Source organism: Vulpes vulpes, chromosome 3 (genome assembly GCF_048418805.1).
Source record: "Vulpes vulpes isolate BD-2025 chromosome 3, VulVul3, whole genome shotgun sequence".
Classification (NCBI taxonomy): domain Eukaryota; kingdom Metazoa; phylum Chordata; class Mammalia; order Carnivora; family Canidae; genus Vulpes; species Vulpes vulpes.
Genome location: NC_132782.1, coordinates 71,229,794 through 71,250,912, shown reverse-complemented (window position 1 = coordinate 71,250,912; position 21,119 = coordinate 71,229,794). Strand labels below are relative to the sequence as shown.

General features: G+C 41.3%; 1 protein-coding gene across 15 annotated transcripts in view; it reads left to right on the top strand.

The window, feature by feature from the left end:
• CTNND2 (catenin delta 2) overlaps nucleotides 1–21,119 on the top strand; it is a 923,063-nt gene that overhangs the window by 59,455 nt on the left and 842,489 nt on the right. The window contains exon 1 of one of the 15 annotated variants that reach the window (XM_072752721.1): nucleotides 6,349–6,574. The exons of 12 other annotated variants lie outside the window; for them this stretch is intronic. The gene's annotated coding sequence lies outside the window, so the exon portion shown is untranslated. Of the gene's footprint in view, nucleotides 1–6,348; nucleotides 6,575–6,823; nucleotides 6,922–6,954; nucleotides 6,975–21,119 lie in introns of those variants that run through there. 2 more of the 15 variants (XM_072752723.1, XM_072752720.1) reach the window with 2 other exon arrangements.

The window sequence follows — 21,119 nt, the reverse complement described above, 5'->3', positions numbered from 1 at the left end:
AAGGTTGATTTTATTAATGCCAATAACATGTCCTAGTATCTTAATTTAAATATTAATATCTTAATTTAAGTATTTAATATTTAAATATTTCTCTATGATGGTGAAAACATTTTTAAAGTTTATCAGTGGCTGCCTATTGGGATATGTACATACATTTAAAAAGTGAAGTTTCTGAATCACTTTTATCCATAGCACATGGACAAACAGATTTTGGGTGTTTTTGTTTTAAAGTTGAATATATTTTTTACTGACGTTATTTCCCATTGTGCCCACTTCTTACTGAAAATTAACCTCAAAATAAATACTACTTCTGAAGACTCCTTACCCAAAACAACATGGCTTCCAACGCACAGACACCCATGATTCTTAAATAAGATGGAGTGACACAGAATTACTTCAGTGGGTCTGGTTTACGCATTTGAATCCACATGTTCACACGTCTTTAAAACTGAGTCCAAGTTAGAGAATCATCTGACCACTTAATGTTTGTTTCATTGAAAAATATCAAGCATGTAGAACATATTTCTTGTTTTGATTATTCAAGTAAGTAGGCCTCACATTTCTCTGGATGCAGAAATAAAATCATCCAGTAACCTGAGACCATTACTGTCAAGGGACACATCTCCTTTCATAATGCATTATAAAAATGATCTTCAACACATGGTAGTAAACATGAATATTTCATAAAGAAACATTATGATTTTTAAGCAACTTTGTTGAGAGATTTTTGTATTGATTCAGTTGGTGTTTAGGAAAGACATGCATTGTATATCTGTGAGTTGTTTTTTTTTTCTTAGGTTGTTTAGAGTTTTTTGTCTCAGCAGAATACTAACATGTAGTTATGATTTTTTCCTACTAATTGAAAATATTGGAGTAACTTTTATATATTTTTTAAGAATAAAAATATCAGGGGGGCACTTGATGGTATGAGCACTGGGTGTTATTCTATATGTTGGCAAATTGAACACCAATAAAAAATAAATTTATTAAAAAAAAATACCAGATTTTTCAGTGATTAATTTTCCTGGTAGAGATTATTTAAAGTGGAGTACTTGACTATACTATTCAGAGAATGATAACTTATACTTAAAATTCCTCTCTTTCCCAAATGTCTATCAACCGAAGATGTGGTATATATATACACAATGAAATATTACTCAGCCATCAAAAAGAATGAAATCTTGCCATTTGCAATGACACAGATGGAGCTAGAATGTATTATGTGAAGCAAAACAAGTTAGAGGTAAATACCATATGATTTCACTCATATGTAGAATTTAAGAAACAAATGAACAGGTAAACATAGGGGAAGGGAGAAAAAAAAGAGAGGAAGGAACACCATAAGAGACTCACCTATAGATAATAAATAGGGTGGCTGGAGGGGAGGTAGGCAGAGGATGGGCTAGATGGGTGATGGGGATTAAGGAGAACACTTGTGATGAGCACTGGGTGTTATATGTAAGTGACGAATCACTAAATTCTACTCCTGAAACCAGTATTACACTATACATTAATCAGAATTTAAATAAAAACTTGAAACAAACATAAGTAAAATCCTTCTCTTTGTGGCAGTTTTATTTTTATTTTATTATTTTTAAAGATTTGTTTATTTACTCATAAGAGATGGAGAGAGAGAGGCAGAGACACAGGCAGAGGGAGAAGCAGGTTCCCTGTGGGGAGCCCGACGTGGGACTTGATCCCGGATTCTGGGATCATACCCTGGGCCGAAGGCAGATGCTCAACCGCTGAGCACCCAGGCGTCCCTTTGTGGCAGTTTTAAAACTTATCCATCAATTTAATTATCTTTCCCTTGAATAAAGACTGTCATTAGTGCCTCAAGTCTAACAAATACATTGCAGCAGACTCGTCACTACCTAGGTTAGGTCATAAAGAGCTTAGTACCTTGCATAGGCTCTTTGTGTGTCTCTCTCTTTCTCCCTGGAGACACCCACCTCTGAGGCCCCGAGCCTGCATTGTTAGAAATCTGACTACCCTGAAGACAGCATCTTGGAGAGACCTCATGAACAGGCCACATACAGAGGTGCCCAAGAAATCCAAATGTCCCAGCTCCCAGCTGTCCCTGTCTTCCCATCCCAGGCATCAGATTTGTCAGAGGCCTCTAGACACAGTCACTCAAGATCTGACTGCAACCCTGGAAAGAAGCTGAATAAATCCTACCTCGTTGAGCCCAAGTAACCCTTGGAGCCATGATAGATAGTAATAATTTAAAAAAATCACTGATTTATATCACCTAGTCTGGAATAGTTTGTTATACAGAAATAGATGACTCTGGAATACTATTTTCTGAAAGGTTCTCATGATGAACCTTAGTTTGGTGACCACAAGGCAAGAAATCCAAAAGTAGAATGTGGTCCAACTTTCACACTTCCATGGCTCCTAACAAACCACATTGACTCTTGGAAAGACTTCACTTCTCCAGGTGATTAGATACTATATCACCATGGTATCAGTTCTTCTTTTATACTTTTTAATGTAAACATTCTGGACTGAATTAAATCAATCATTTTATTTTATTTTTAAAACAATTTTTAAAAATATTTTATGTATTTATTCATTAGAGACACAGAGAGAGGCAGAGACAAAGGCAGAGGGAGAAGCAGGCTCCTCTCAGGGAGCTCAATGCGGAACTTGATCCCAGGACCCCAGGATCATTCCCTGAGCCAAAGGCTGATGATGCTCAACTGCTGAGCCACTCAGGTGCCCAAAATCAATAATTTTAATATTGTATCATTCTACTACTTTCTTTTTTAAAAAAAAAATATTTTATGTATTTGAGAGAAAGCATGAGAGAGAGAGAGAGAATGTGTGTACACAAGCACGGAGGAGGGACAAAGGGAGAGGGAGAAGCAGACTTGCTGCTGAGCAGGGAGCCCAAGTTGGGGCTCAATCCCAGGACCCTGGGATCATGACGTGAGCTGAAGGCAGACGCTTAACTGACTGAGCCACCCAGGTGCCCCTCATTATACTACCTTATTTCTATGATATTAATTGAATTGTAATGTTTAACTTTGCATTAGAGTAAGATTTTCTTATTTTTAAATTTTAATTTTAAGATGTACTGTTAGGTGGTAATGTGAAAGAAAAGATGCTGACAAACATTTTTAAAATGAAGATTTGAAGACATAATCCCATGTCAAAGACAATAAAATGTGAGAAAGTATATCTCATAAGTGGATGCAATATAATATTTAATATTGATACTCTCATTCTAGCAAAGAATATGAAAGATAAAATTTCAAGATAAGCTCAGGAAATGGGGCATGATTTGGGTCAGTCTGTTCCAGGACCTGACTTTTATTCTACAACATCGGACTTAAGTAGTCATTTACTCTCAACTTTCTGAGGCAGCTGAATCATAGTGCCCGAAATCCATAGCTCTCTCTTTCAAATGTCCACATGTATCAGAGTCTTTGCTGGAGGAGCTAATGAATCATTAAGACGTTCCTGTAGAGGGCCTGGTGGTGGTGGCCCCCCGGCTGAAGGCCGTGGGGTCACAGATGGTGGCCATTGTAATGCAAAAGAAGAATGGGCCTGGAAATAGGAATAAGAGCAAAAGTATATACATTTGACTGTTTTCAGAATTGATCTCTTCTCAAAATATGACCGGAAATGCCAGTAACCAACTGGAGTTTGAGAATAATCATGACAAGAAATTGTGCACCTTACTTTTCACACTAGAACATATTCTTGATTGAGTCTTTTAGCTGAAAAAAAAGATTCAAGAAAAGAAGAATTCTTTGAGAAAAACAAACAAAAGCTTCCTACTACTTCTCCAAAGGGTCTGATTGGTCCCCAGAGATCCCTGTACTAAAAAAAAGCTGAGGAAACATGGGCAGATCCAGTTATGTAAAACCCAACATCTAGGTCAGTGGCATAACTATTCAGCTATGCGCTGAGATTCCAGATTGCCACCTTCTGGAGTCACGGGTCTTCCCTGCCTTCCCATCTGCCGGTTAAAACAAAAACTAAATAACCTAATTTGCTAAAAATTCCATAAAAGCAGTAAGGTCATGAGGTGGTATCAGTTTTGTTCCTCAAATATTGATCACTGGAAAAAAATGTCCTTACTTCATATTTACAATTTAAAGAGCATTTTAGAAGGAAGCCAGACTTAGAAGGTCAACCTGTTGTTTGGCTCCATTTATGTGGTATTTAGGGGAGGATAGAGCTGTGACAGAGAACAGATCAGTGGGCTCCAGTGGGTAAGGATGAGGGAGAAGGGGAGTTACTGGGTGTTGGGTATGCTGTTTGTCTTTATTGTGTGTGGTGGTGACCACACACTTATCCATGTGTTAGGATTTATAGAGCTGTATGCAAAAAGTTAATTTTACTGCCTGTTGATTCTTAAAAAATGTGAAACCTCAAAGGGAGAAATAGGACCAATGGCAAACGACATGCAAAACCTTAGTCTCCAGAGGGCGTAGGGAGCCTTGGGGGAAACCCACAGCAGTGAATCTCCAGACCTCTCTGGACTTAGCAAACCAGCGTGCTCTGTGTACATGCGTGTAGAGCAGGGACGTGATTACACACATGTGCCCAAGTGCTCCCGGCCGAGCCACAGCGGATAAAGATGGCACGTGACTCATGAAAGGAAACTGGTACAGTGTCCTCTCGAGAAGCATCCGCCAACCCTTCTGACTGGTCCGTGCTCCACGAATAGAAGCGGTTCCGAGGGGGTTTTGTCAGGGTGACCGTGTGGCAGGAGAGGCACCGAATCCTGTGCCCCACGATCTTAGGAGACTCTTGGCCGATTCCGAGGGACCCTGCCAGGAGGCAGCGCTGCAGCACTTTGGCAGCCGCTTTGGCGTTTGCTTCCACGCGAGCACTTCAGGCGCCCTTCGCTGGTTTGTCCTGCGCTTTGGATGGACTTGATTCAATTTAAATGAGCCCCTGTTAGATGTTCTGTCAGAGCGACTGGCTGGAAATGAACCGTCTTAAGCAGGTGAACTGACGTATCCTCCCGTGGCGCTGTGGTGTGTTCACCCTGCGTTCCCCCCTGAGCGCCCTTCGCTGTGCTCAGCTGCGCCGCGGCGGGCGGTCGCCGAGCGAGGAGGCCTGACGGAGGCCTGACGGAGGCCTGACGGAGACCTGATGGAGGGGCTGACGGGGACCTGATGGGGGAGGGGGCTGACGAGGGCCTGACAAGGACCTGATGGGGGAGGGGGCTGACGAGGGCCTGACGGGGACCTGGTGGGGGGGCTGACGAGGGCCTGACGGGGACCTGATGGGGGGGGCTGACGGGGACGGCTGACGGGGACCTGATGGGGACCTGACAGGGACCTGATGGGGACCTGACGGGGACCTGATGGGGGGGGCTGACGAGGGCCTGACGGGGACCTGATGGGGGGGCTGACGAGGGCCTGACGGGGACCTGACGGGGACCTGATGGAGTCCTCACGGGGCCTGATGGGGACCTGATGGGGGGGGGGGGGGGTCCTGACAGAGACCTCACGGGGACCTGATGGAGTCCTCACGGGGCCTGATGGAGACCTCACAGGGCCTGACCAGGCCTGACGGGGACCTCATAGGGCCTCACGGGGGCCTAAGGGGGCCCAGACGGGGGCCTGTGGCGCGGCCCGTCGCCTGTTCGCTTGCTCTCCGCCGCTCCCGCGCTCATCCGCGTGTGGGCCCCGCGTCCCACCGGGGAGCTCACCTGGAAAGCGTCAAGGTGAAAGGCCTGTGAGGTGAGGAGCCTCGGCCGGCCCTGCCGCCCGCATTTGTCGTCTGATGTCCGGCGGGGGAGCGGGGGGCTGTTCCCGTGGCGACAACGGGTCGCTCCCGGCGCCCGGCCCGCAGCCCCGCAGGCTCCACGCAGGCTCCACGCAGGCTCCGCAGCCTCGTGCTGCCGCGTCAGCCAGGCCCGGAGGGGCCTGGGGCCCGTTTCCAGGAGTGGACGCCGCACAGCCGGCGGCTTGGGCCTCTGGCGTCCCGGGGCGGACGGTGGAGTGCGCGGCGGGCGCCCGACGGCCTGCCGGGTCTGCGGGGGGCTCTGGAAGGCGGTGGTTCTGGGGCCGGGTTGCCGAGGGCGCCGTCTGGGACGGGGCGGTCCGGCGTCGCTGTACCCCGAGGCCTCCCCGCCCCGCCCCGCCCCGCCCCGCCCGGCCCGGCCCCGCCCGGCCCCAGCGCCCGCGGCCCGGCCCCTCTCAGCCTGGCGTGTAGGAGCCTCGCGCCGCGAGCCCTTCTGCGGCCGCGACGTCAGCCGCGCGTCGCCCCCGGGGCGCAGGGGAGACGCCGGACTCGCTGCGCCTCCTTCGTCCCTCGTCGGCGGCTTCCGGGGCTTGGGCGCCGCTGACCCGGTGGGCCGTTGCGGGGACACTGGCTGCGAATGCCGCACGCGGGTGTCTGTTGTCACCTGCTGTCGTGTCTTGGGTAGATCGATGCCAGGAGCGGGATTTGGGGGTCACATGCGTGTGTGTGGATTTTTTCTGAAGCCACCAGACTCCGCAGAACCGCTGTGCACGTCTCCGTGCCGCCTCGGCTGTGGAAGGGCTCGGCCGCCCTCCGCCCCGCCCGGCGCCCTGCGGCCCCGGAACGTCCCTGCCTCACGGCTGTGGTAGGTCCGGAGTCACCTGTGGCGGTGCCGCTGCTGCGCAGGTGTCCCTTGGGGTCTTCTCGGCCGCGCCGGTCGGCGCCCCAGCAGCAGGCGCTTCTGCCTCCTGGTCCCAGCCTCCCCTCAGTGACGCATTCGGGAAACAGCTTCTCCCCACCTGGGGCTCGTCTCTTCATTTTCTTGACGGTGTATCTCAGAGGGAAACATTTATATTCTGATGATGTTCTGTTTTTTTTCGATTTTTCTCCTCACTGACTCATTCATACCTTTTGTGTCATTTTTTTGAAAGCTTTGCCCGACTCGGGGCTATGAAGACTTTCTCTTATATTTTCTTCTAGGACTTTTACACAGTGAGTTTCACAGCAGGTGTCTGATCCTTTCAAGTCAACGTTTCGTACACGATGTGAGATGCTTTTTATGCTTTTGTTTAGTATGTCTGCTTTCAGCATTATCAGTTGTGGAGAAGATTTTCCTGTGGCCAGTGAATTATGTCTGCACAGTTGTCACAAAGCAATGGGCCCACACACATGAGAGCACAGATTTCTGAATTCTCTTCTCCTCACTCATCCCCTGTTTCTATTCCTAGGTCAGAAAGACAGGGTCTGATTATTCTGCCTTCACCCCAGGTGTTGAATGAGGTAGTGTAAGTCCTCCAACTTTACTCTTCTTTTTCAAAAAAAATTTTTTTTAATGATCTTAGTCCTACCCTTTACCATGCAAAATTTAGTGTTAACCTGTCAATGTCTACAGCCATGCTGTAGAATGTTTAATGCTGAAATTGCACTAAAGTTATTTATTATTTATTTATTTATTTATTTATTTTTATTTTTTAAATTTAAAGATTAATTTGGAGATGTGTAATTTGTGTCTTCCAATCTGTGAAAAAAACTATACCTTTTAAAAAATTTCCCACATTATTACTTTATAATTTTCACTGCATAAATGTTAAAATTTTTTATGACATTTATCCCCACATATTTCATATGTTTTGCTATTATAAATGGAATTTTAAATTTCAATTTGCAATTGTTAATTGCAAATATACATATATATATATATTTTTTTTCTGTATTAAGCAGAGTCCTGCTCTTTTTATAAGGCAACTTACTAGTTCTAGTAAGTTTTATGGAGTTTCTTTGGGAATCAGTACATAATTGTGCTGTCTGTGAATTATTACTGTTTCATTTCTGTCTTTTGGAACAATGTATCCTTTATTTATTTTCCTTCTTTATTTTACTAGCTAGACTGTCCAGCACTATGTTAAATAAAAGTGGCAAGACTGTACATTCTTACTGTACATTCACTCTTAGGAGAAATCATCAAGTGGTTAATTATTAAGACTGATTTTAGCTGTAAGCTATTTCTAGATCATCTTTGTCAGATTGAGATTGTTCCCCTCTATTACTAGTCTGCAGAAGATTTTTATTATGGTGTTGAATTTGCTCGAATGCTTTTTCATCATCTGCTTCCTGCAGATGGTAGGATAGAGGGTTATCTCTTCTCCTCCTCCTCAAGAGAGACACTTTTTGTTTCTACTACTGCCACCTGTCACCCTCCCATCCAACCTGGAGTGAAAGCATTTGCTCACCTTCCTGCAGTGCTTTTGCTTCCTGTGTTTTTCACAGGAGTGACGCTGAGGGCTGCGTTGTATGCTTATTGACTGAACTTTTAACTGTGGTGCTAAGGACATTTATGGAGTGACTTCCCATTGACAGAAGCAGTATTCATGTATAACTCATTTCCATTTGAGTCTGGATGGATCCCGAGGGACCGGGTGACAAGAGCATCTATCTAAAAATATTTTTAATTTAAAAAATTTTATCAATATTTATAAATAGGTTTTACGAAATTCCAAAGATAGGTTTTCTAGAATTCTCTGTCTCTATATAATTGTGACATTATACATACCTTGTAAGACTATTAAAACTGACAGTGAAATGTATTTACCATCTGAGCACCCCCCCTTTCCCCTGTGTAGGGGGGCAGCATAACTTCTTCCTTGAAGTAACATAGCTGCTTTCCCTTCTTTATCTGTTCTGAACCCTCCACCAAGCTAACCTGACACATTTTATACTTCTCTGATGCAGCAGCTATAAATATCTTTCCTGCACTTCTCTATCAACAAAATCTGTGTTTTAAAAATTCATCATTTGAAGAATTATTTAAACCATTTAGTCCTACGTGCTGTACTTAGAGATAATAATTATAACTTCCAATTAATTATCTAAAGCAGGCAGACAGTCAAACAATACAAACAAAAAAACTCACTAATGCCTTTCTGTCAATGTGTCAAATAGAAGGACTCTGCATTTAGCTTGTTCTGCTGAGTATCCAGGTTGGAACAAGAATGCTTGATGGCTCAGTAATTTTCTTTTTGATGATACCAAAATTTATTTAAATTGCTAGTACTATTTTTATTATTTTGCTATTGATGTTATTGTGAAAAATGCTTAAGAGTACAAAACTGGCTTTATTCCATTTTGTTTAACTTTACGCTCATGTGTATCCATACTCATAAAGATAATTGTGATGAGGATGCTGGTGAGAGAGTGTAGCTATATAATCTTTGGAATTTAGTGTTTAGAAGTGCCTCACATGGTGTATTACACTTTTCATATAAGCATTTCCCTGGATGTCATTCCTAATTTCTACCAAAGATTTGATTTTTGAAGTACCGTCATATAGTACAGCACTGAAGTGGTACCAAGTAGCCTTAGAAACCTTTTTATGCTTTATCATGAATTATGCCTTCATCCAGATTTATCACTGGTACGAAAATGCTCTTCTACCTTACAAAATTTTTATCATGTAAATATATAACCTTAATTTGGTTAATGAAGATGAATCGTATGACAGCAAAAAAAAAAAAAAATTCAGTGGTTTTACAATGGCTGATATTTACACTTTCATTTTTATTCTCCTCAGATATGGAAGTATCCTCGTGATTAATAATTTGGGTAGGCTACTTGTGTTTCCATAACCATGGCTGAAATGCTTTAGAAATAAGCTAGAAAATAAATAATGAGATACTTTCTTTGAAAATATTTGAGAACAAAGTTAAGTCAATAGAATTCCTGACTGGCTATAGTAATCTTCCTAATGTAACTCAGCCTGAACTAAAAAATTCAGTAGTTGGGGAAAATTGCATGCTTCATTAGTGGTTTTCCTTAATTTGATCTTTTCATCTTCCTTTTGGAGGACACTAAGCACCAGAGTTTGAAATCTTCACCATGTGTGGCTCTTTGATCCTTCTCTTATTAGTCAGTGTTTTACTTCTGAACATAATTCTCATTAATTTAGTTAAATATATATTTGAATTGTTGATATAAGTATTAAAATTATGCTAAGGATATGGATTCAAGGAAATTAAAATTAAATATAATTATCGGTAGTTAGAATAATTGAATTATTTTAACAGTAATATTGTATGTATCATTATTTGTTGTTTTATAACAAAAATGTAAAACTTAGAAGCTTACAGCAGTATACACACATCATCTTCTAGTTTCTATGGGTAAGAAATTGGGCATGGCTCAGTTGGGCCCTCTGTTTCATAGTCTTTCACAAGGCCTGAATCATGATCTGTGGTCTCATGTGAAGGGTTGAGTGGGGAAGAATACAACACATCCATTCTCAGTCAGTAGGTCTTCATAGCACGGAGTTCCTTGCCAGTATCAGACTGAGGTTTTCATATCCTCATTGGCTTTTGGCCAGTGACTTTCCTTAGTTTCTTGCCGTGTTGGCCTCTTCAGTATGGCAGCTTGCTTCATCACTGTGTGCAAGCAAAGAAACAATAGATAGTCTACCAGCAATACAAGTTCACAATCTTTAGCCTACTCATGGAAATGACATCCTATCCATGTCACCAGGTTTTTAAAAAATTAATTAATGAGAGGGAGAGCATGAGCAAGGGCAGAGGGAGAGGGAGAAGCAGATTCCCTGTTGAGCAGGGCTTAATCCCAGGACCTTGGATCATGACCCAAGCTGAAGGCAGATGCTTAACTGCTGAGCCACTCAGGCACCTCATGTTTCTGGTTGTTACTTAAGAGGGAAGTTATCCATAGGGAAAGAATGAATACTAGGGTGTGGAGCCCATCATAGAGGCCACATGCTAGTTGAAATTAATCATTTGTTACACAAACCAGGTATTGTATGAATCTGTTAGACTATACTTTTTTATCCTAAAATAAGTTGCTTTGAAGAATTTGAAAATCATACACTATTTATCTTTTTTTTATCACATCACCAGAATTTATTCTCAGCCAAATTTCTTTTTATTTCAAATTGTATCATAATTTATGACCTCCTCCCCAAACATGGTGTTAGAAATACAGACCTACACTGTTATTAAGAACTTAATGGAAGAGGTATCACATAGAGGTCAAGGTATGATTTTATTCATAATCTCTTTCTATCAATTGCTACACATCTTTGAGACTCATTCCTTCTCTTTCAAATGGAGACTGCAGTGCCATCCTATTTGCTAGTTTTGGAGGTTTACATAAAATGATAAATTTAAAGCATTTAATATAGTACTGGTATGCATTAGGTACTACATGAGTGGGCTTTATCAGTAATATGTATATCATTACTTAAAGAATGAGAAATCCTTCCTACTGAGGAAAAACTATTACTTCACTCTTAGTAAACTTGAGTTGTTGTTTTCTTATTGGGGGTTACTTACCTTGTTTAAAGTTGTATTTAAGTGAAAATAGAATTTAACTGACTCTTTGCTACTGAATTGGGATCTATAAAGGAGCCATGATTTATGGAAAAGCTTCCATAGATCAATCACTGTGATTAAATTAAGATTGTTAAATGTCCACATTATCCAAAGTGATGTACAGTTTCAGTGCAGTCTCTATAAAAATCCCAGTAGCATTTTTGCAAACACAGGGAAAAAAATCTTGAAATTTGCGTAGGGCCACAAAAGATTCTGAACAGCCAAAGCAATCTTGAGAAAGAAGACAAAAGAAGGAGGTATCACATTACCTGATTTCAAACTTTATTACAAAACTATAGTAATCAGAACAGTATGGGACTGTCATGGAAACAAATAGAGCAATGGAACAAAATAGCCCAGAAATAAACTGACACTTAGAAAGACAACTGTCTCTGACAAAAAGTGTCAGGAATACACAATGGGCAAAGGATAGTCTCTTCAATAACAGGTGATGGGAAAACTGAATCTCTGTATGAAAAAGAATGAAATTTAACCTTGTCTTATACCCTATGAAAAGATCAATTCAAATGGATTAAAGACTTGAATTTAAAACCTGAAAATGGGGATCCCTGGGTGGCTCAGTGGTTTGGTGCTTGCCTTCGGCCCATGGCATGATCCTGGAGTCCTGGGATCAAGTCCAGTGTCGGGCTCCCTGCATGGAGTCTGCTCCTCCTCTGCCTGTGTCTCTGCCTCTCTCTCTCTCTCTGTGTCTCTCATGAATAAATAAATAAAACCTTGTAAAAAAAAAAAAACCTGTAAAACTCCTAGGAGAAAACATAGGGAAGAAGTTTTTTTTTTTTTTTTTTAAGATTTTATTTATTTATTCATGAGAGACACACAGAGAGAAACAGAGACATAGGCAGAGGGAGAAGCAGGCTCCATGCAGGGAGCCCGATGTGGGACTCGATCCTGGGACTCTGGAATCATGCCCTGAGCCAAAGGCAGGCGCTCAGCCGCTGAGCCACCCAGGTGTCCCAGGAAAGAAGCTTTTTGATGTTGATTTGGCAATAACTTTTTGCATGTGACACCAAAAACACATGCAACAAAAGTAAAAATAAACATGTGGGGCAGTGTCACTATCTAAAAGGTTTCTGCCCAACAAAGGAAACCATTAACGAATGAATTTTAGGCCTTTAGTTTATATGTTACATGTTTTTTAAGAAATCAATAGAAAATAATTAGAGGCAGTATTTTGACAACTAGCCAAAATTATATTACCCAGAAAAAAATTCATAGGAATTAAAGTTACAAGTAGAAATTTTTATTTTTGTAATATGTGGGGGAATAAACATTGTTAGAGACTATCACAGACATTAGTATTTTGCTCAATAAATGGTAGTTAACTGTAAATCCCTCTGAAAGCTTAATTTACCATGGAGGATAATTTCTGTTACTGTGATAGTCCTGAGGCTGTCAGTTATTGCCAGATAGCTTGTGAATGAACTGAACCTGGCATTTAGTGCAAGTTCAGAGAGTGAACATCTTTTAAAACCCACTTCATACAATGCCTGAAGTTTTGAGTATTAACTTGACTTGTTTGATAGAAATACAACTGTCTTAGTGAATGCCCCATTCACAGAACACTTTATATCAGAGGAGTACATTGATTTACAGGCCATATAGAAAAAAATACAAATAGGAGCAGTTCTGTAAATTGAGAAAGTAAATTCCATATGTAGAGTAGAAGGCCAAGAGAATTTTATTTGAATATCTGAAACCCTTTATGAGCACATCTTATTTGGGATTGGTGTCCTTATATTAATTTACCACAGTGTTTGTAAGTACAGGCTGTGCTGTCAATTTTGAGAGAAAAGTGAATGTCATATAGATAATATTTTGCAAATACAAAAGTTATTTAATTTCTTTAATTTTTTTTATTTGGGGGGAGGAAGGGCCTAGGGAGAGGGAGAGAGATAATCTTAATTAAGCACACAGTGCTCAATCTTCCGACCTGTGAGATCACAACCTCAGTTGAAATAAGAAGTCAAACGCTTAACTGACTGAGCCCACCAGGCTCCCCAATGCATTTTAATTTCTACCTGTAGACTTGTTCCATTCCACTATTTTCCCTCTGGTTGGGCCATAAGATTTATAGTTCCAGGGAAGGAGATACTAGATATCACCCAGCATGGAGAGTCAGTTTTGATTTTCGAGTTGGCTTTCTTGACCTTCTAGCATGACAGAGCCATGAATGCCATGGCATGCATAGATATAAAAGTATTTTCCATGTTTTTAATCCCCTGTGACATATCAATAACCAGGACAGACATATTAGACTATAGAGTCTCATATCTGTGTCTAGATCAGAGGAGAAGGTGGGAGCTCACAATCCTGCCTCAGTGGGTGTAGGAAAGAGGTGAGGCAAAAATAGGGGGAGCGAGCAGCCAGACATGTGGCCCTTTGTCTCCTCTTCCTACCATAAGTTCTGAAGGAGGACACATATTAGAAAAATGAAGGAGAAAGCCAGAGGCTGAGGCCTACTGAGGCTTCTTTATTTAGCAATAAGAGAAGCACTGCATGCTACCCAGAACAGTCTTGTCAAAGTAAATTGTGAGGCTTTTTTCAGAGTGCAGCCTTATTTCTAGCTCTCCCATGCCACTGTGAGATCCCCAGAGCAGGGCGCAAGTCCGAAACTGCCACGACAGAGCCCAGGAGTCTGTTGAGACTCTTCCTAGACAGTTTGCTGAAGACGATGCCAAGGCCAGGCAAAAGGGGCTGGACAATCCAGGAGGCAACAGAGATTGTTTTGTTCTGGATCCGGACCTCAAGAGGATTAAAGACACCACTTGAGTCTGCAGGGAAGCTGATTTGACCCTTCCTATGAAGACTGAGAAGACACTGTGAGGTGTCCCCAGGCTCCAGCTTTTGGAGCAAGTCCTGACAGGATGCCGAGGGAGAGCACCAGCAGTCCTGCAGCCCTCCAGCTGCGGAACAGTCCAGAACAGGGACTGCCAGAGCATTCCAAGAGTCCATGTCCCTGTCATTGCACTCGGCTCACATACCAATTGGGCAGCACCTTGAGGAGGAAGAGGGGAAGGCCAGACCCTGAAAATTCTGAGCATTGATTCATAAGCATACAGGTAAAGACTGCATTCAGCTGTTTAAATTATTTAATCTGGCTAGAGTTACCTCATTACCATAAAATTTTATTTTCCACCAACTGATGGCTCCAGCTTGGGAAAATAAAGCTAGTTGTGGAGAAATAGGATATATATACATATATATATATATGTATATATATATATATATATATATATACATTTTTTTTTTTTTTGCTGGCATGTGTGGGCACATCTGAGACCTCATTCTAATATTTTTCTTTGTCATTTTTATAGTTAAATTATTCAAAATATATTTATTGTATTGTGATAAAAACTGTGGCCAGTAGGTTACATGGATACACCCAAAGTCCCTAAGAAACAAGGAGAATCCTTGGAATTTTTTTAAAGGATTTATTTATTTATTTGAGAGAGAGAGTGTGCGCACATGAGCAGGGGGGACAGACAGGAGGTAGGGAGAGTGAGAAAAAGGGAGAGAGAAACAGACTCCCTGATGAGTACAGAGCCCAAAGTAGGACCTGAGATCATGACCTGAGCTGAAATCAAGAGTTGGGCACATAACCAGCTGAGCCACCAAGGCACCCTTCCTTTTGAATTCTTTGCTTCACCTCTCCCCATGCCTCAGTACATCTTCAGGAAGACTTTAATGGAGAAGAACGTAGTAAACATTTATTAGTTGCTGCCTCACAGCTACAGAACTCTGAACACTCCTGGTCGGTGAGCACTCAGTTCCCCAGAAGTATCAGGAAAGGAAAGTACTTGAGGTTTTGTGGTTATTTTTCTTCCATTAAGAAAATAAAGACAGATTTTGGTTTCTTTTAAAATCTATATTCCTTTTTTTCCTCTCTCTCCTATTCACAAAGCCTGGTTTAGCACTTTGAATTAAATATTTATTGAACTCCTATTGTACAGACATTGAAGTAGGATCTCAGAGAAATGCACAGCCCTTCCCCACAAGGAACCAATAATCCATGAGGAAAGAAAAAAATTATTAAGCTTATTTATAAGCCTCTGAAAAGGTTCTAAAAAGAAAAATAGGTCTTGGAAGCAAATTGTATCTCTTTCCCTCTGCTTATATCCTCATCTACAATTACCTGCTTTATCAAGTACCTGGCACCTTCATTTGTAAATTGACTCACAGTTGAGGCTTAGTTTCAGTTGGCTCATATGAGCTTTCCTTTTCTAATGCCTGTGACACACACACATGCACACACATTCTTTGGTACATTCTTATTTTCTTAGACTTGCTTATTCCAGTACAACCTGTTGCCACTACCTTATTGCTACTTCAACCTAACAGACTTAGAGGTTAGGAATGCAGACACTGCAGCCAGTTGGCTTGCTTCAGATGAGATTCCCGCCCTGTGCCCCCTTTCTGGCTGTGGGAATTAAACCCTGGCTCATGGACTCATACATAGTTGAAGGAATTAATACATTTAGTTAGTGAATTAATGAATTCATAGGCATCCTTGTATTAATGCTGAAGCCCTTGCCATAATGTCTAGACCCATCATAAACAATACATTTCCTTATTTTCATCTATCCATTCTTCCCTCCCTCCTGCTTTTTCATCATTAATTGATTTCCATGTTTAATTAGCCAGCATGTGGTTAAGAACCATGATCACCCAGCAAACTCATGATGTTCTTATCCTCTGGAAGGAAATGTAATGTATGGTTTTGATACTGGATGAAGGAGACGTGGAAAAAAGAAAGTCCCATAATATATACCTTTCCTTAATCAAATTTTGAAACTCTCCCCAATTTTTTTTAATGAAGTTTTAGTTTAGTCTGTGTCCTCAATTTCTGTGTTCAGATTATGTGCTTCTTTCCAACATTAATATTCTTATTTTGTAGTAGTATTTTTAAGCATAAAGAACATCTTTCCTCTGCTGTGCTACATAAGGCCCTAGTCCTGTTTGAGCTGAATCATAGTATCCTCTGAAGTGAACGTGCCCACATCCCCAAGGTCAGGGTGAGTGCCTTCCATAGCCTCTGCCTTCCAGCAGGTCCTGTGGAATCCCCTAACGTCTCCGTGGGGACATAGCAGTCTCCACTCCTGGTCTCCTTCAGATAGAGAAGCTGTCTGATTTTAATAACCACACACAATTTTCATGCTCCAAGTCCAGCTTGATTCTGAATTTCCATCATAGCTACAGGTTAAAGCTGCCCCTACTCTGACCAGTGAGATGGAGTTGTGTTGGTGAATCAGCAGCCTAGCTGGCTGTCTGCTATCCTCACTCTGTGCTCTTGGCTTCTGCTGAGCCGCTTAGGGGCAGAGTGGTTGTACTAATTCAGCCAGCTGTGGGGCTCTAATATGGCAGCTCCCAAATGCTAGTTCTGCATGAACCCCTGATCCCTGTAGCTTTCATGGGTGACACACTTATAAACTCCTGAAATTCTCTCCTGTCTTTAAGCTGATCCTGTGCACAGAAGACCCCTGACCATATCTTGTTTCTGTAATCTCCTTGCCTCAGCGCTCTACCCTATGGGGCAAGGATGCCACCGAAAGGCTCAGGCTAACTTTTGTTTTCTCCAGGTAACTGATGGGAACTTCACACTTACTTTTCTTAGCAAAGAAAGGATGACCAGACGTAATCTCTCCTTGCCCTCTTTCCTTACCCTGCCCATGATAGCTGCCCCATGCTGTGTATGTTTTCAGATTTCTTCAGACATGTGCCAACCCCCAGGCCCAGGGACACTAGACAGGCCCTCAGGGCACTTTGTATGTGAGTACCAGGGTAGACTCAGGCTCTTGCAGCTCAACTGGCCAACAGGTGCAATGAGAAGCTATCCCTCTTCCTCCCAGACACTCCCTTATGTCTCAGTGGCTATCTTGGAGACCCCATCAGTGGCCTGGGGGTCGGAGAGGAGACTTCTTCTCTGCTCTCCCAAAGTTAGGACCAGACACCTCACCTCTTAGCTAGTCTTGGAGGAGGCTGATGGCAGCTCTTTTCAGCTGCTCTCCTTAGAAGACCTGCTTTTGCTGAAATGCCCAGGGAGAAGGAAGAGCTCCATTCTTCGTCCTGTGTAAGTATTAACAGATTGCTGGCACAAGCCCTGTTACCTGAATGGCATATTTGATTTGGTTTTAATTAATATTTAATGTTAATTTTGATTCATAGGTACAGAAACTTCACACTTTTTATGGTTTTGAATTAAATTTCTTTTTCATTTTCATTTTGTTCATGGCAGTGTTCATGTCATTTCTACATCTGGCTGTATATCACTCCTTAATGATGTCTGCCCTGTCTTAACGAACGTTCGTTTTGTAGGGATTTGGGTTTTTATATATAACTTGCAGGCATAATTCCTTTAGCAAGTAGGATCTTGGCATCCACAAAATTCTCATTAATGAAAATCCTACAAAATGAGAGAAGAGCTTAAAAGTAAGTTCTCAAATAGTGTTTACTTTTTATAATCTAAATCTGCTGTTAAATCTGCCCTGGTCAATTATAGCTTAGCCCTAGTTGATCTCAATAATGGAAATACCAACTCACTTACCTTGTTTAGAAATCTTAAATCTCAATCTCCATTGTAATCTTACAACCAAAATTATAGTAATATTGCTACTATACTTTCATTTGATATTTTATTTTATTTTGATCAAGTAGAGAAAACTCTATATTTGGGCTGCATCGCAGAGTCCTCTTTAGAATGAGACCTGGGGGGAATCCCTGGGTGGCGCAGCGGTTTGGCGCCTGCCTTTGGCCCGGGGCGCGATCCTGGAGACCCGGGATCGAATCCCACATCGGGCTCCCGGTGCATGGAGCCTGCTTCTCCCTCTGCCTATGTCTCTGCTTCTCTCTTTCTCTCACTGTGTGCCTATCATAAATAAATAAAATTTAAAAAAAATTTAGAATGAGACCTGGGGATTTCTAGCAAGATCCTTGACATTTGCCCATTAAAACTGCATCTTGGATATGATTCAAAGTAGCTTAGCCTCAACCAGCAGTAGCTCATCATTTGCTGTGTAGCTTCCTCTTTCCACCTGGCCAGGTGCCATTCATTTTGCTTTTCCACATGTACTATGTAGTTCTCCATCCCATGAGCCTAGGTGCTGTCACTACTGCTTGCAAACTTTAAGATAAATTTTAGAAGGATCTGCCTGTCATAGAACTATTTACATTAGCCATCCATTATAGTGTTACTACATCTATCAGCAATATCTCACCATGTGGACTTGAACTACCATCATCTACCATGTCTTTTTTATTTAATTTAAAGATTTTATTTATTAATGAGAGACACAGAGAGAAAGGCAGAGACACAGGCAGAGGGAGACGAAGGCTCCATGCAGGGAGCCTGATGTGGGACTTGATCCCGGGACTCCAGGATCACGCCCTGAGCCGAAGGCAGGCGCCCAACCACTGAGCTACCCAGCGTCCCTACCACGTCTTTTAATTAAATGCATGTCCACTGGGAACTCAAGTGTTCTGCAATGTCAAGATGTCTTTGCTCCTATGTATGAAATTTCTGGTTGTTCTGTGTAGATACACAGAAATGCATTCTGTTTCAACGTAAAGACACATTTTACACATTTTACTCACATTTTAAAATTTGCATTGGCACAATTTTATTTTTATTTTTTTTATTTTTTTCATTGGCATAATTTTAAATGTTTTAGATAGCACCTAATTGAACTTTGAAATATTTTACTTTCATCGGTGTTAAAATGGCATATGCTGGGATTGTAGATACACAAGATAAATAAAATACATAGGTGATGCGAATATATCTCAGGTCCATAGCAACCTCCACTGGGGCCTGTGGCTTCATGGGTTGAGATGCAGGAGCTCTTAGATTTTAAATTGGAAGAGCATTTCAGAAATTACCATTTCTTCTATTTAATAAGAAGAAAAAGTCAATCATACTACCAAACGTTTACCCTTCTGAAATAGAATTGACCTTAACTTCTTTTAAAGTGGGAATCTGAGCCTCGCCTGGCAGAGGGTTTGGGGGTGGGGGGTGGAGTGGAAAGTACAGGTGTGCTTCCACACTGGATTTCTCTGCAATTCCAACTCCTCCAGAGACGGCTACACCTTCTTAGGTTCGTGACTTCAGGCTGTTGAGTACTTTAAACCAAAGGGAAAGCTGTTATTCTTTCCCACTCCCAAAAACATACTCTTAATATAGAAAACATTTTTGGATGTTTTCTTAATAACCTGAGACCTCTATGGTATGTCTCTGGGATAATAATGTGGAACACTTTGCAGGTATTATTTCTACTTGTAACTATCATGTGTGTTTCTACTGCTTAAAAATATTTAAGGGTACTTCTGAATCATAAATTCATAATGTATTGGATTTTAAATTGTATATAAAATCATCTATTGTATATAGGAGGCCATATGCATTGTGGGCAAATTCTTAATATTCTTAACTCAGAATTAAGCTAAAAATCATGGTTTTCTTTGGCATGATTCGTTTTTTTTTAAACCATTCAAATGAAGTATGAGTAACATTTTAAAAAAAGCTATAGGTTTAATGTATATAATTTGATGAGTTTGATTCATTTATAATTTTTGTGTCCTTCCTAAATTTATAGTCCTGCAGTTCTTAGAAAAGATTTTTTTCACTTGTGTTCTTATGGCAGTTTCCAACATTGTTTTATTGTTGTGGATTTGGAGATTCTGAAAAATTTTTCCTCCTCTCTAATGTACTGGAAGGAGTAGTAGAGTTAGAAAGTTTGTAACCATTAGGATATGGACAGATTTGGGCAAGAATCCTCAATAAATGTTAAAAATGTTAAAAAAAAAAGAAATTCTGAAAAATCCCAATTGTAGGGTTTTATTAAAGCTTATATCTGAGTGTGTATGTACTTTTAAGTGTTTTGTTTTGTTTGTGTATGTGTGTGTGTGTGTGTGTTTTGCTTTGTTTTGTTTTGTTTTGTAGTGGGGGGATGACAGTTCAGGTTGCTTTGGCCCTATAAAGCAGGAAAAAAATTCCACTCAGAATTGAGTGATCATAGGAATTTATTGTTTGACTTATTTGAAAAGTCTGCAGGTAATGTGGGCTTCAAGCATGGTTTGATCAGGGTTCTATGACTTGTCTATGTGATTGCCTTCACTTTTCCTCTTTAAGAGGAAGCTTGATTCCAGGCATCTTCCATTATCATAAAACAAAGGTTGCAATAGTTCTGAATGTCACATTTCCAAATACATCTACTGGAGAAAGGAACCTTCTTTTTCTTGTCACCAAACAGAAATACTCAGGTTTGCTTTTATTTGTCTATCTTAGGTTTTGCCCACATGTGTATTGTTCACTGAGGTCAATGAAATGACCTGCTTGGATTAGCTGAGACCTGGGTTGCTGACCATTTACTACCCTAGGGTTTGTCACAGTGTGGTGTTTAAGTCAATTCAACACAAAAGCCATGGCCCCTGAAAAATGGACTAGGAAAGGAATAAATGATGGAGAGATCCCTACAGCGTCTGCTCAGTGGGGGAATGTGAACTAGGAACCTAGAAAAATAAATAGGGGCCCTGTCATGTCAGCCTCAGCATAGTTTCCGGGCTTGTAGTTATGGGAGGATAGAAGGGATTTGGTCTATTTCCAAATTGACCTCTAAACTAAAGAACACATTTTTTTACAGAATTAAGAAACATTCTAATAGACCTAAGACTTGAAATAGAGCTGGAATTGCAAGGATTGCAAACATGGAGTAATGATAATGACCTGCAGTTCTAATTAATGTAATTAATTTGATTCCTGCCCCTCAGGTGCTGTCTCATCTTTATTCAGATGCCGGTGATCTCAGGGAAGAC